The sequence below is a fragment of the Pongo abelii genome, chromosome X (genome assembly GCF_028885655.2).
Source record: "Pongo abelii isolate AG06213 chromosome X, NHGRI_mPonAbe1-v2.0_pri, whole genome shotgun sequence".
NCBI classification, from domain to species: domain Eukaryota; kingdom Metazoa; phylum Chordata; class Mammalia; order Primates; family Hominidae; genus Pongo; species Pongo abelii.
The window spans coordinates 14161133-14176299 of NC_072008.2; positions in this window are offsets into that span (position 1 = coordinate 14161133).

The following is a 15167-nucleotide window of genomic DNA, read 5'->3' on the forward strand; positions in this document are numbered from 1 at the left end:
GATACCTGCAAATTTTTTGAAACTAGTTTCAGGAGGTGGGGTTTGTGTCTCTTCCCTTGGGTCTGGGCAGGTTCTGTGACTGTCTGACCAACATTTAGTAAGGCTGATTGTGCAGCTACTCAGGGCCCAGAAATGCCACTGCTGGGTGTATATCCCAGGGGAACTCACTTATGTGTGTACAAGGAGACATGCTGGAGAATGCTCAGTTACAGAACCAACCGACAGTGCCATCCACAGCAGAATGGAGAAGTAATTCCTGGCATATGTATGCATTGGAATGCTCTGCATAGTGGAAAAGGAATGACCTGGAGTTACGTATATCAACATGGACACCCCTCACAGACATGAAACTGAGAGAAAATAGTAAAATGTAGAATAATGTTTTTCAACCTTTTTGTCATTATCACCTCTCAAAGAGCCTTTCTAGACTTTTTCTTAGTCCTCCCCATGAAATTTTAATAGCTAAGATATATTGTATACCTGTTTATGTACTCTATGTATATCTGTGCTTTATACATCAGAAGAGTAAGATCCCCCCAACAAGAACCAATTTTCACCCCCTTGGGGGCAACATTGTCCTGGCTGAGTTTGCATGATGTAGAAAAATACACAAACTATGATACTATTTATGTAGCATTTAGAAACATGCAAAGCAATAACGTTTTGCTTATAGATGCATATATGGTAAAGACATAAAGGAATGCATGGGAATTTCAGTAGACTACCAATTTCAGTAGAGTGGTGACTCTATGGGGGCAGAGGAGAGAGAAAAATGAAATTGGAGAAGGGTGCACTGGGGACTTCAGATGTGTTGATGGGTACATGGGTATTATTTATGCTTCAGGTAGAGATTCCAGAGGGTGGGGCTGCAGACCTCCTGTTTCATATATACTGGTTCTTACTAGCTTTCCTCTGTCTGAAAATTTCCTCTGAGCTCACAAGAAAGAAAATTTCCCTTCAAGAAAGAAAATAAATTGAGTGGACTTTAGTCACAACATAATGTGATAAATACAATCAATAGTCACCGGTGTATTTTTAGAAATTTGACTGAATATGGCATGATATTAACTAACATGAGGTAGTTTATCACAAATGGAAACTGACCTTTCTCCCAAAATAAATCAGCAGATGTATGTGGACTGTTGCAATCACTGGTGCGTTTGGGGCGGGCCAGGAATCAGCTGGCATATATAATCTTAATAGAAACTTGTATAAGATAGCAATTTACCTTATAATAAAGCAAATCCCGCAGGTTTGGAGCATGTACTACAGAGCCTGTAATTTCTTAATAAGGTTCATGGAGTAGCTTTCATAAAATATGCATTTGTATGTTTTATTTTTCCTTTACAACATGAGACTAAAAATACATATGCAACATTACCCTTGGAATGAACACTTTACAGATTCATAGTTCAGGATTTTTGCATGTAGTAGTGATTTAAAATGAACTCATTTGAAATACACTGGTTGCCTCCATGACCCTCATGGCTATATCATGATTTAATCTGAGGATGAGCTCCATGTAATTCATAAAAACACAAAAGTTTTGGCTCATTTTGCTATATTAGGCATTTTAAGCTTTGACTCACCAAAATACTTTTTACATATTCTGTATAAGTATACTTACACATTTTATTGTATGTAATAGAAATATATAAACACCCATTTCTGCGGCATTTATCTTCCTAATAAGACCAAGCAGAAACAGTTTTGGTTTGTGCACATCAAATATATCAGATTTTACATATGTTATTCTATTGTGCAATAAAGAAATGCATCATAACACGATGATATAATTTTTTTTGTAAGTTACAGACTTCACTATGTAACCACATACGAGGCTCCCTTTCCCATAACAATTTTTAGGAAAGAGACTGAGTTTGACTACATGTAGCTATCATAACTTATTTGCAGATGAATCTTTAATCATAGCTCTTGTAATTCTGCAAAGGATAAGAAAGGGAGCTAGGGCAGTTTATAAGGGAAACGTTTAACAGGTTATGTCCCAAGACTAGGTGTGTCTTTCTTGATGCCAGAGATTGACGTGAGGTTTGCAGTCACTCTTCTTCGCAAGTTTCTGGGTGATGGAGAATATAGGCAAAGTGCCAAAAGGCAAATTGTGTCAGCATTACTCATGGCAGGACAAAACTCTGTTAATGTACAATGTGGAGTTCTCTGGAATGCAGAATACATATTAGAAGCCCAATGTGGAGCCTCATGCTTCCATCTTGAACCCAGACCCTTGTGTTTCCCTATTGAAAGAGTAGGGTCTACAGGGCAGTCTTTATGTCCACGAACCCAGGCTACATCAGAGCATGCAGGCCTGCCCCATTCACAGAGTGGCTGGTTGAGAAGGAAGGAATGGAGGGTTGCTTCTTCACAGAGAAGTCCTGTCTAGGAGGGCCCATCCCATGGGTGAGAGATGTAAAGATGGGGATCTCTTTTCTGAAATGCCACCTGAGCTCATAAAGGACAAAGACAGAAAGTACTTGACTGGATTCTGGCCTTTGGGATAACATAACACCCTATTGATTAAGAAAAATATCACTCTATGAATGTCCTAGACTTTAATTGGGGTTTTCATGCCTTTTGTTAGAAGTAGTCTTTGGGGAGAGGGAGAGATTGAAGATGTTCTCACTAACTCTTGGCCGTTAGGCAAAAAGGCTGGAAGTCACTTCTTGTACATTAGCACAAAGCGAGGCGGTTTTGCGGGGGGCCGGGGTGGGGTGGGTACTGATGCTGAGGAATGACATAAACATTTTTCTTCCATCCCACCTTGGATTTGGTAGCCCCAATCAGAAGGGCATCCACTGATTTGGGGTCTCTGAAATATGTCATTCATTAAATATAGTGGCAAAAGTTAGAAGTTAACATTTATCGAGTGTCTACTCAATTCCAGTAATTCTATATAACTATCTAATTTCATCATTATAATTTAATGTTTACATGAATGAAGTGCAGTTATATCTCACACTGAGGTTTGGCTCTAAAGTTAGCTAGGAAGACTGTGGTAAAAATTATCCTTGAAAATCACTTAGGAAAAGTGCCACACTAGGGGAGGTTTCTTTTCTCTTACTAAGCACAGCATAGCCATATTTCTCTTCAGCCCTGAACCTGAATTCTAATTTTTGCTTTTCCGTTGAACATGGGATAAAAGAGTTGTCTGTTTAGGGGCTGTATTGTATATAAAAATATGTATCTTTAAATACTAGGTTTATATTTAGCCAGTGAGATGCTTACACTATAAGAAGCAGTAAAAATAAGGGCCAAATGAGGATGCAGCCACACATTGATCTCTCTTATCTCATAATCACACCTGGCCATGCACTTATTGAGTGAAAAGGGGGCAAAATGCTATTTCCTTCTTTCTCATTTTTTTTTTTGGCCAAATTCATATAATTGAATTTGTTTAATTGTGCCTAAGATATGACTGTATTATAACAGTATTATTTAGGGTAAGCTACGTCATGCTGCAGTAACAAACGAATCCTGAAGTCTCAGTGACTTAACCCAACAAAGGCATGTTTCCCATTCACAGAAAGTCTGATAAGAACTGGTGACTTCTCAAGGCAGCCATCCTCCATGTGGAGACCAAGTAACCGAGACTGTTTCGATCCTGTGCCACTGCCAGCTTATCTTGTAGCCTCTATGATCAATTCTCCAGAGACAAAGAGAACCAAAAGGTCACACACTTTTTCTCAAATGCTTTGGCTCAGAAGTGACATACATTATATGCTTATGGTCCATTGGACAGAAATAGGTACATAGTCTCTCCAGCTTTAAAGGACTAAGAAAAATCAGAGAACATATGGATATTCAGAGGGCAGTAAACGTCTCTACCACAAATAGCTCATTTATTTAATAAGGACTAACTGTGCATTTCACTGTTCTAAGCACTTTATAGTTATTTCATTTAACCAATGAGATAAGTAGTATTTTTATCTTCATTTTAAGGTGTAAAAGTGAGGGTTGGAGTAGCTAATTAGTCTAAAATCACCCAGTGAAAAAATGGCAGAGCCAGGATGTGATCCTACTACCTTCATCTACCGCCAAAGCCACTAATCCAGGTGTTTGTTATTGAGCCACACTTTAGCCCTCTCATAAAACTTTATACCTGTTGGTTGGGTATAACATGTAATAAGAATAGTGATTCATCTTAAGCCATAGGATATGATTTGGTATATGATTTAGGCAAGCTATCTGGTCCTGAGAGAGTTTTTTTCAGGTCTTTGTTTTGCATATATATAAACATCTATTCTGTCTCTCTTTTAAAAAAGTCATTCTCATCTGTTATTTCCTATTTCCCTCCTGAAATGTCTTAATTGTTCCTCTCACCCTTAACTCACAACTTTTTACTTATCTAGGCATGAAAAATCTGTCCATGTTTTCTAGAAAGCTGATGGATATCCTCAGGTGGAGGCCATATTCACTCAGAAAAGGACACAGGAAATGTAAGCCCGGGGGAAGGAGAGATGGGGAGTGAGTAACAGTGGTGGTTGTATCACATTTTTCGATGGACACCAGGACCTATCCTACATATGGAAATAGCTAAATTATGAATTAGATTGTAGGGCGCCCTATAGGAAGGGAAAGTTTGCTGAGTAGAAGGGTTTGATATTGATTTGCCAAATGAAGATCATGCCCAGAGCAGCCCCTTTTTCCTAAATTGGATATTCCAGGAGTAGGTTTAATGACAAAGAGGAGTGTAGTCTGATGCTGTAAGGGAGTATGAACATTTATTTCATTTATTTCAAATGATAAGATGTTGTTCAAGACTTTGGGGTCCCAGAGAATGTAGATTCAGGCCCCTGGTGGGAAGAAGGTGGTCAGATATTGGAAGCAACAGCCAGAAGGATACTCTGCTGTATCATATTTGGATTGTGGAATAGAACTCAGAGAATTCTCTATGAACGCGCCCCCTCCCCACTCCATGCTAGGAAAGAATAGATTTCTTTGGGGTGTGAGCTGTCTTTCTCTACTAAGAGTTTCTTGGTAGCCTAATCACCTGGGACCTAGCTGGGGTACATAGGGCCATAAGCTCAGGGTAAGGCACATATAATACTCTGGGCAGTGTAGCTGTTACATTAAATGTTACATTAAATAAACCCCCAAATCTTAGCGGCTTAACATAATAAAATGTTGATGGGAATGCACTCAATAAATGAGGGAACCGAGCTTCTACCTTTTAGTGGCTCCACTGTTCCCTAGGGTCTCAGAGTCCTCTACCATATCCTCTGCATCCAGCTGGAACGTGAAGGAAAAAAGAGAAAGAGTGTGGAGGATTCCTGTAGGATATTTCTATGGGCCAGGGCTAAAAGTGGTACACCTCCATTCGACGCAATCTATGGACCAGAACTAGAGCATTTGGCCACACCTGACTGCAAGAGAAAGCAGGGAAATGTAGTCTAGCTATGTGCCCAAGAAGAAGAGGAGATGAGTTTGGTGAACACCTTGCCAATCTCTGCCACAACTAAATATGAGTAGAAAGCTAACATCTTCGTAGAGGGCTGAGTTTATGCCCTTGGTAAGGAGCTAGGAATCAAGACTATTCAGCAGGGGCTGGGATAGCCATAATATTGAAGGCCAACCTCAAGTAGGGCATGGCTTAAGGCAGGGCACAGGAAACCCTTGACATGCATGGACCACAATTCCCTTGTGTTTAACCAGCAGCTTTCTGAAAAGAAATGGCAAAAGAGGGGCTCCTAGAGTATGAAGAGGTAGACAGGTGAATTGTTCTGGAGCTTCTTGGATGTTCCTGATGACATCAGCAGTGACTGCAGAAAAGATTAAGGGAGAATCTTCAGCAGTACAAGAGTTCCTGGACCCTTGAAGATTCCTTGACAATGTACTACAAATAGGAACCTCAAGACATTGAAATAATTTGTATGCCTGGGATAATAATAATAGCTAACATTTATTTAGTGCTTACTGTGCATCAGAAACTGTGCTAAATGCTTTACCTGGTTGTATTAGGGTTTTCTAGAGGGACAGAACTAATAGGATAGATGTATATATGAAAGGGAGTTTATTAAGGAGAGTTGACTTACATAATCACAAGGTGAAGTACCACAGTAGGCTGTCTGCAAGTTGAGGAGCACGGAAGCTGTAGTGGATCAGTCCAAGTCCCAAAACCTTAAAAGTAGGGAAGCTTGACAGTGCAGCTTTCAGTCTGTGGCTGAAGGCCCGAGAGCCCCTGGCAAATCACTGGTGTAAGTCCAGTGATGTTTGAGGGAAGGAAGCATCCAGCATTGGACAAGGATGAAGGCCAGAAGACTCACCAAGTCAGCTTCTTCCACCTACTTCTGACTTTTTCTAGCCATGTTGGCAGCCAGTTGGATGGTGCCCACCCACATTGTGGGTGGGGTTTCCTGAGAGTGGGTCTTCCTTTCCCAGTCCACTGACACAAATGTTAATCTCTCTGGCAACACCCAGAAACACTTAGATACACCCAGAAACAATACTTTGCATCCTTCAATCCAATCAAGTTGACACTTAATAGAAAACATCACACTGCTCCACATTCTCTAATCTTCACAACTGTTGGGAGACGATTCTCCACAGTTCTTTTGCATTTCTGCATGTCTTACAGGCAGAGGCACTGGCTTTCTTTGTTCCAGACTATCTTTCCAAGAAGATTTTTGTTGAAAATAGCTTATAGCTTTAAAAGATAGATATAGTAGCTCCTTCTGAAGAAGAGGGTATATTTGTTTGCTGGCCAGGATAATACAGAGAATGTTTCTGTTTGGAACAAATGTTGGATAGATTTACTTGCAGGACCTTTAAAGAATTGTGGTTTTCTCAATTTGGAGTGCCTCATCTGTGGCAAAAACTCACTGTACAGGTAACGTCTACTTTGACCCACTTCTGCATTGCACCCTTAGGAATTAACGGGACAAGTTTCATGCAAAAACGAAGCTCATGCTATATTCTGTATCTTGAGTAATGAAGTCTTCACGTGATTCAGGAGTCACATGTCTTCTGTCTGCCTCTATGAAATGGTGGCAAGTTAGCCATTTAACTTGAAAGTAGGATCAAATCTCAGACCATTCACAGTTCTTGCAACAACAACCCCATGATGTTGATGATAACTATTATGCCTGTTTTACAGATGGAGGTGTTTTTTTTTGTTTTTTTTTTTAAACACCATTTGAGGTTTTTAAAGGTGAAGGGACTTGTCAAAGTCTACAGTTATTAAATGATAGAGACAAGATTTGAATTTAAGCAAGGGTTTCAGGGATGAGGATTTATGGCTAGAACTTTTAGTTATATGAATGAGGTATTCCTCAAATTGAGAAGACACAGATGATACAAAGTTTGATGAATGATAATTGAGGATTTATTTTATGCATGAGTCTAACTAGAATAAATAGGTGACATATTTATCCTTCACATAGCCTCAGAAAAGAAAGAAATTCTTCCCTGCTGAGATTTTAGGAATGGATTTTTACATGTTTTCATATCATTAAGTAAATGTACAGTAAGACAAATGACCATGACAAAGTGAGCAGTTTCTTAATTCAAAACTTGTTTTCTTTGACAGCAATGCAAGTATACCCATGGAGGGGGTTTGGGCTTGTCCTCAGAGCTCAGCAAAACACTTGGATTTAAAAGATAAAAATATTTAGGTAGTGTGACCAATGAAACATCTTGGCAGCATGAGGGGACCCACTGGTGGGCAGGCCAACATTGTTTCCCGGATATATTGAAGATGAAGGTGTGCTATTAAAAAGAAAAGAATGTAAGTGTGCTGGGCAAGGACTTCTCTCCTAGTGTGCCTTAACGCTGTTGGGAGTTTTCTTCTGCAGAGATGTGATCAGTATACCTTAAAATTTCTTTGTTCTGTAGATTTTCTGAAATTTTTCATCTTTAGTTTTAAAGAGTCTAAGAATACCGAGGAAGTTGAGTCCTCTCTGCATTCACTGTATGTAACTTTCCTCCCTTTTACTCACTTGGGAAGGGCTCAGGTTTATATGTGTGTCACCGTGACTTTGAGAGCTATCTGGAACTTAATATTTGCAAGTATTTCAGTAAGCCACTCAATACTCTGTCTTTTGAGATTATCTCCCTCCTAACCTGCTTCAGTTTCCTGGAACTTAGATCTAATAGCTGGAGCTCTAGCTGCCATCTAAGACCATGAGACAATCGTTATAGAAGAAGCCTGAGCTAAAGCACTTTCATCAAGGATAGGTTTGGTAGCTTGGTGAAAGAGTGTATTGACATAAATTTTATAGGAATTGAAGTTTTACTGCACTAAGTATATAAGATATATTGTCACCAAATGTTATAAAATTAGGTGATGTTTGTGAGCATGCCTTCTCAAGTCTCCTCAGTTTCTCATGAGAGATAAGCTTGGATCGTTAGCAAAAAATTTTTGCCAAGTCTCTTATACTCTCCAGTGATGTCACTCTAAGACTCTAAACAGTTTTTTGAGATTATATGTGACTCACCTACATTTTCTTTCTATGCTATGAACATCATGTGCTATATTGTTCACAGGTTACATAATAATAAATAGGTTTCAGACATGTTGTAATCGTGGAAAGGATAATAGCCTGGAGGCCCCCACAAGGTCCAGAGACTAAGCAGAACAGACGGTGCAAAGCTCTGCCATACTTGTTAAGGATGGTGAAGCAGAATGATAAAAGTGCAGATTTCTCATGACTCTGCTGAGCCATCATACCAGTCCTGGACTGCTCAACTTAGGTTTTCTTTAGTGCGTGTATGTATTATTCAAGGTAGGCTAACTGCTACAACAACCCTATTTGAGTGGTTTAACCCTATGAAAGTTTATTTTCACTCATGCAAATGTCCAAATTAGATGTTTGGGTTGAATGACTCTGCTGACAGATTCTTTGAAAATGGCAACACAGGCATCTGATTTTCGATTTTAAGACTCCATTATCCTCTGAGTCTTAGAGTCCACTCCATTCAGGTGAAAGTGGAGTATCCCTCTGGGAGGATTTTATCTCCCAGTCCGGAAAACAGCACACATCATTTCCACTCATAGCTCATTGGCGAACCTTGGTCACATGATGTGTCCAGCTGTAAAGAAGTCTGGGAAGGGTAGTTTATTTTAACTTTTGTGGGTACACAAGTATATATATTTATGGAATACATGAGATGTTTTGATACGGCATGCAATACATAATATTCACATCATGGCAAATGGAGTATCCATCCCCTCAAGCATTTATCCTTTGTGTTACAAACAATCCAATTACATTATTTTACAATGTAGAATTAAATTATTATTGACTATAGTTACTCTGTTGTGCTATCAAATACTAGGTCTTATTCATTCTATCTTTTTTGTACCATTAACCATCCCCACCTCTCCCCTCACCCTCCCACTATCTCTGGGAAGTGTAGTTTAACTGTGTGCCCAGGAGGAAAAGGAATATGGTTTGAAAACAACAAGCCAGTTTTTGCCATGGTAGAGAAATGATATTTTAATTTTTTTAAAAGCTATTGTTATTTCTAGCCTCTGTTCCCAGAAGCTGAACACAATTCCTAACCTATGAAGTTGTATGAATTTTAGCATCAAACATGTACTTCTTATGTACCAATATAATAAAATTGCCAAGAAATATACAGATAAATGATATAAAAAGTATAAAATAATTTATATAAAATCCAACACATATATGTTTATATACATACACAAGTCTGCACATAGAAAGACAACATTCCAAGAAGATACATATCAAATTTTTAAATGTAGTTACTTCCAGGAAGGGAAGTAGTTTGAGATGAAATGGGACTTTTATTTTTTAAACTATATGCTTCTATACTGTTTGATTTTTTGACAAAATGAATGTTTTTGTGTCTATAATAAATTTGAAATAAAAAGAACTTACATAGAATCTTGGTTAATATCTCTTTTAAATAACCTGTATAATTCTGAACTCCAAAACTGATGAAATTTAAGGATTTGGAGAGTTCACACGCAGCCCAGAAAATGCCTAGATTGTAAGAGAATAAGAATAACAGTGAACTTAAGTGGTTCAGAGAAGATAAAAGAAAGTAAGAGAATAGACATTAGGTAAATGAAAGTTTCTGTTTCTAGTAGACAATCAAAGGGAAATGTGGCTTAAAGTGCAAGATTAAGGATTTAATTTAGACATAAGGAAGACCTTCTTTCATGGTCCTGCTTGTTAAAAATTGGATTGAGTTGTAATGGGAGGATGTGAAATCTCATTTCCCAAGAGTTGCTATGAGGAAAAAAAGGGCTTTTATCGTTACATTCCTCCAATTGGACTGAATTTCATCACTTTTGACTCCTTGGGCATGGTTATTCTAGGTGAAATATGCTTTAAGGCTGTTCATGTTTCTTATTTATCTTGTGGTTTTTGTCTTTGCTTGCACTGTTGCTAGAGAACTCGGATGGTGTATATTTAGAGAAAGAGTGAAGACAGGTTGGCTGATTGTTTATACTTCATAGGAGGATATATGGAGCTGAGGCAGCACAAGGCTGTCATCCTATTAAGCAGGGTTAAGATACGGATTTTCACCATTGATTATACTTTGTTCTGCATTCTTTCATGTTCACCTTTTTTCTTCTTCTTAGCTTCTTTCTTAGGGGAAACATTTTGCTTATTAAGGGTGGTGTGAATAGATGTTTAATTATCATCTCCTTATTGTACTGCATGTAAGGCTGATACAGTATTCTCTCACTTGATAAATGTGTTACATTTACTTGCAAATTAAGGATATTTATATTGCAGACGAGTGTGTCATAAGGGAATAAAATCTATGCTTAATATCATAATGTCTAACAGGATATTTATGTTGAACCTTCCTTTTAAAAATATTTCTCAATTTTTAGATTTAGTATTCACAATTTTATAGCACTGAAGGGCAAAAGTAGAATAGGAGAAATGAGCGAACTGATCTTAACTCATTTGCTGGCTCCTGCTCCATCTTTTTTCTTCCTCAAACAGCTGGAGACCCATCTCCTTCCATCTATATGGGGATAAAGTGTCCGTGTAGGGGAGAATTAGATTAAGTACTAAGATGGCAATGGACATTTCAGCTTTTAAATAACACCTTGGTTCATGTCAGGAAACCTTACATTTTGACAACATTTAGGAGAAAAATTTGGAATTTAATAATTTTCATTTTATAAGCTCTCCATATTCATTTTTACCTCTGATCTGCTTAAGCGGTGTATTTCTCCAACAATTTATTGCCTTTTAAGGCCATGAATTCAGAGGGCTGACAGTAAATCTGGACAAGCTCTAATATGCCTTGTGCCAGCTGTAATTTAGCTGGTCCTTTGAGAGCTCAAGTTTTTTATTACCATAAATATTCTTCTGCTTCCAGGCGTCTCCCTACTGACAACGTTGCCCAATTTTGAATCCCGACATCTTCATTTCAAAAGCCTGAAAATGAAACTGCAAAGGTCAGGTTTCATTGTAATTGCAGGCTATGGTGAAAAAAGACCACGTTCCTTAGGATTGAGCTGCCACCCACCGATTGCTTTGGAGAGCACAGGGCTTGGGGAAAATGTCACTGTGCAATTCAAGTGAATGATTGTACCTGGCACTTGGATCATCAGGAAATATTTGCTCGTATTTCACAGTGTCTGACTTTGTCACCACATGAAGCGGGAAAGACTTTAAAGAGGACTCTGATTTAGCATACGTGAACACAGCATACTTCCAACTTCTGGAATGTCCTTTTCTCTTTTATATAATGAATGGCTCTCAACCTTCAGATCTTATCTCAGTCAACACAACTTTACCTGACTGACCTCTTAGTGCCTTGTATTTACCTGCAAAACAGGGATAATGATGGTTTCTATCTCAGTCATTGGAAAGATGAAATGAGTTAGTGCATGCCACATGCTTAAAAGAGTGCCTGATGCAAAGTAAATTCCCACCATAGTTAGCTATTATTATGACCTATCACCATAATAGCTAAGGCTGTCTGAGCAAGGCACTTTGTGTGATTCACTTGTATTTTCTTGTTTAATCCTCACAGCAGCCCTACGAGGTTAGCACCACCGTCATTTCTCTTCTACAGTGGAAGAAACTGAAGTTAGAATGGTAACTTGTTCAAGGTCACAGAGCAAGCAACGATGCATTCAGAATTTTCACCCAAGCATTCAGGCTCCAGAGCCCATGCTCATGAGGAAAGCCATGGAGACAAAGCTATGTAGCAAAGGCTGTTGCTGCCCTGCCCTTAACCCATCACTCTTATCTCTTCAGGGCGCATGGGCCCAATTTCCAACTCTTAGCATTTGCATTTTGTTGCTTGATGGCTCTCTGTGCTCCCATCCTACTTTACCACTCATGTGGAAGACAGAAGGTGCCAGGGAATCAACAACCCCCACAGCAGCCCTCAACTCATGATTTCTGTGGTTTCGTGGATAAATACTTTCTTGTCCCAAGGTGAGATAAGTCTGAGGCATGTCCTACCCTGGCTTCTGGTTCTACGTTGGCAGCTGACTCTTCATCCTTTATTAGCTTCCTCCTGCTCCCTGACTCATCTCATGTCTCCATGCTCCTGTTGTTTCCTCCACCTCCCAGATAACTAACACTCAAACCTCATTTTGGAATCTTCTTCTGGGGGAATCAAACTAAGTCTCAAGATTAAGATTCCATGATCCTAAAGATGCTGGAAGTGGAGTGGAGCAAGGGAGTGGCTGGAGTCAGACAGAAGAAAGAGGGCATATCACCAAGTTGTGTGCCTGTGAGTATCTCAACTTTGACTCTAGTGATATTTGGGGCTGTATGATTCTCTGTTGTAGGGGGCTGTCCTTTACATTGTAGGAAGCTGAGTAGCATCTGTAGCATCTCCTCACTAGATGCCCGTAGTAACCCCTTCACCACCAGTTGTGACAGCCCAAAATGTCTCCAGATATTGCAAAATGTCCCAGGGGAGAGAATTGGGGGATTTAAGTGCCTCACGTGGGAAGTGGCTGTAGAGAACTCAGAGGTGAGCCAAGTTTACATGGGATGGGACATCAGCAGCCAATTGCTACGATCTGATGCTTAGTTTGGTACCTGGTACAAAGTTGTGGCTCAAGATATATTTCTTGCACCAAAGCAAACAAAATCAAACTGCACTGTTTGGGGGGTTAATCTGAAAAAAATAATCACTTTTACGGACATTATTTTGTTAGAAAATGTGTTCTAAATTTCAAAAACCTTACAAATAAACTCTTGGAACAGAAACTATACGAAAACTAGAAACTACTTGTGCACATTTTATAAAACAAACTTTTTTTTTTTTTTTTTTTTTTGAGACAGAGTCTCACTCTGTTGTCCAGGCTGGAGTGCAGTGGCGCGATCTCGGCTCACTGCAACCTCTGCCTCCTGGGTTCAAGTGAGTCTCCTGCTTCAGTCTCCCGAATATCTGGGACTACAGGCGCATGCCACCACGCCTGGTTAATTTTTTCTATTTTTAGTAGAGACAGGGTTTCACTGTGTTAGCCAGGATGGTCTCGATCTCCTGACGTCGTGATCTGCCCGCCTTGGCCTTCCAAAGTGCTGAGATTACAGGCGTGAGCCACCACACTGGCCTTTTTTGAACTTTTATTTTAGATTCAGAGGGTAAGTGTGCAGGTTTGTTACATGGGGGTATTGTGTGATGCTGGGGTTTGGGGCACAATTGAACCCATCCCCCAGGTAGTTAGTATAGCCCTCAGTAGGTGGTTTTTCAACCCTTGCCCCCATCCTTACCTCCGCTTCTTGTAGTCCCCAGTGTCCACTGTTATCATATTTATGGCCATGTGTACCCAACGTTCATCTCCCACTTATAAGGGAGAGCATGCAATATTTGATTTCTCATTTCTGCCTTAATTTGTTTAAGATAATGACCTGCAGCTCCATCCATGTTGCTGGACAGGACACAATTTTGTTTTTTTTTTATGCCTATGTAGTATTCCATGGTATATATGTACCACATTTTCTTTATCCAATCCACTGTTGATGAGCACCTAGGTTGACTCTATGTCTTTGCTATTGTGAATAGTGCCGCTATAAACATATGGGTGCATATGTCTTTTTGGTAAAATGATTTACTTTCCTTTGGGTATGTACCCAATAATGGGATTGTTGGGTCAAATGGTAGTTCTATTTTTAGTCCTTTGAGAAATCTCCAAACTGCTTCCCACAGTGGCTGAACTAATTTACATTCCCACCAACAGTGTATAAGCATTCCCTTTTCTCTACAGCCCTGTGAACATCTGTTATTTTTTGTGTTTTTAATAGCCATTCCGACTGGTGTGAAATGGTATCTCATTGTGGTTTTGATTTGCATTTTTTCATGTTTGTTGGCCGCTCATATGTCTTCTTTTGAGAACTGTCTGTTCATGTCTGTTGCCTACTTTTTAATGGGGCTATTTGTTTGTTTGCTCGATTTGTTTACATTCCTTATAGATTCTAGATATTAGACCTTTGTCAGATGTATAGTTTGAGAAAATTTTCTCTCATTCTGTAGGTAGTCTGTCTACTCTGTTGATAATTTCTTTTGCTGTGCAGAAGCTCTTTAGTTTAATTTGGTTCCACTCGTCAATTTTTTTTTGTTGGAATTGTTTTTGAGGGCTTAGCCATAAATTTTTTGCTAAGGCCAATGTTGAGAAGGGTATTTCCTAGGTTTTCTTCTAGGATTTTTATAGTTTGAGGTCTTACATTTAAGTTTTTAATCCATCTTGTGTTGGTTTTTGTGTATGGTGTAGAGAAAGAGTCCAGTTTCATTGTTCTGCATATGGTTAGTCAGTTATCACAGCATCATTTATTGGACAGGAAGTCCTTTCCCTATTGTTTGTTTTTGTTGACTTTGCCAAAGATCAGATACTAGTAGGTGTGAGTCTTTATTTCTAGGTTCTCTGTTCTGTTCCATTGTTCTGTGTGTCTGTTTTTGTACCAATACCATGCTGTTTTGGTTATTATAGCCTTGTATAATTTGAACTCAGGTACTGTGATGTCTCGGGCTTTGTTCTTTTTGCTTACAATTACTTTGGCTATTTGGCTATTTGGGTTCTTTTTGGTTCCATATGAATTTTAGAATAGTTTTTTCTAATACTGTGAAAAATGACATTGGTAGTTTAATATGAATAGCATTGAATCTGTAGATTGCTTTGGGTCATTTAAATGATACTGATTCTTCCAATCCATGAGCATGGAATATTTTTACGTTTGTTTGTGTCATCTATGATTTCT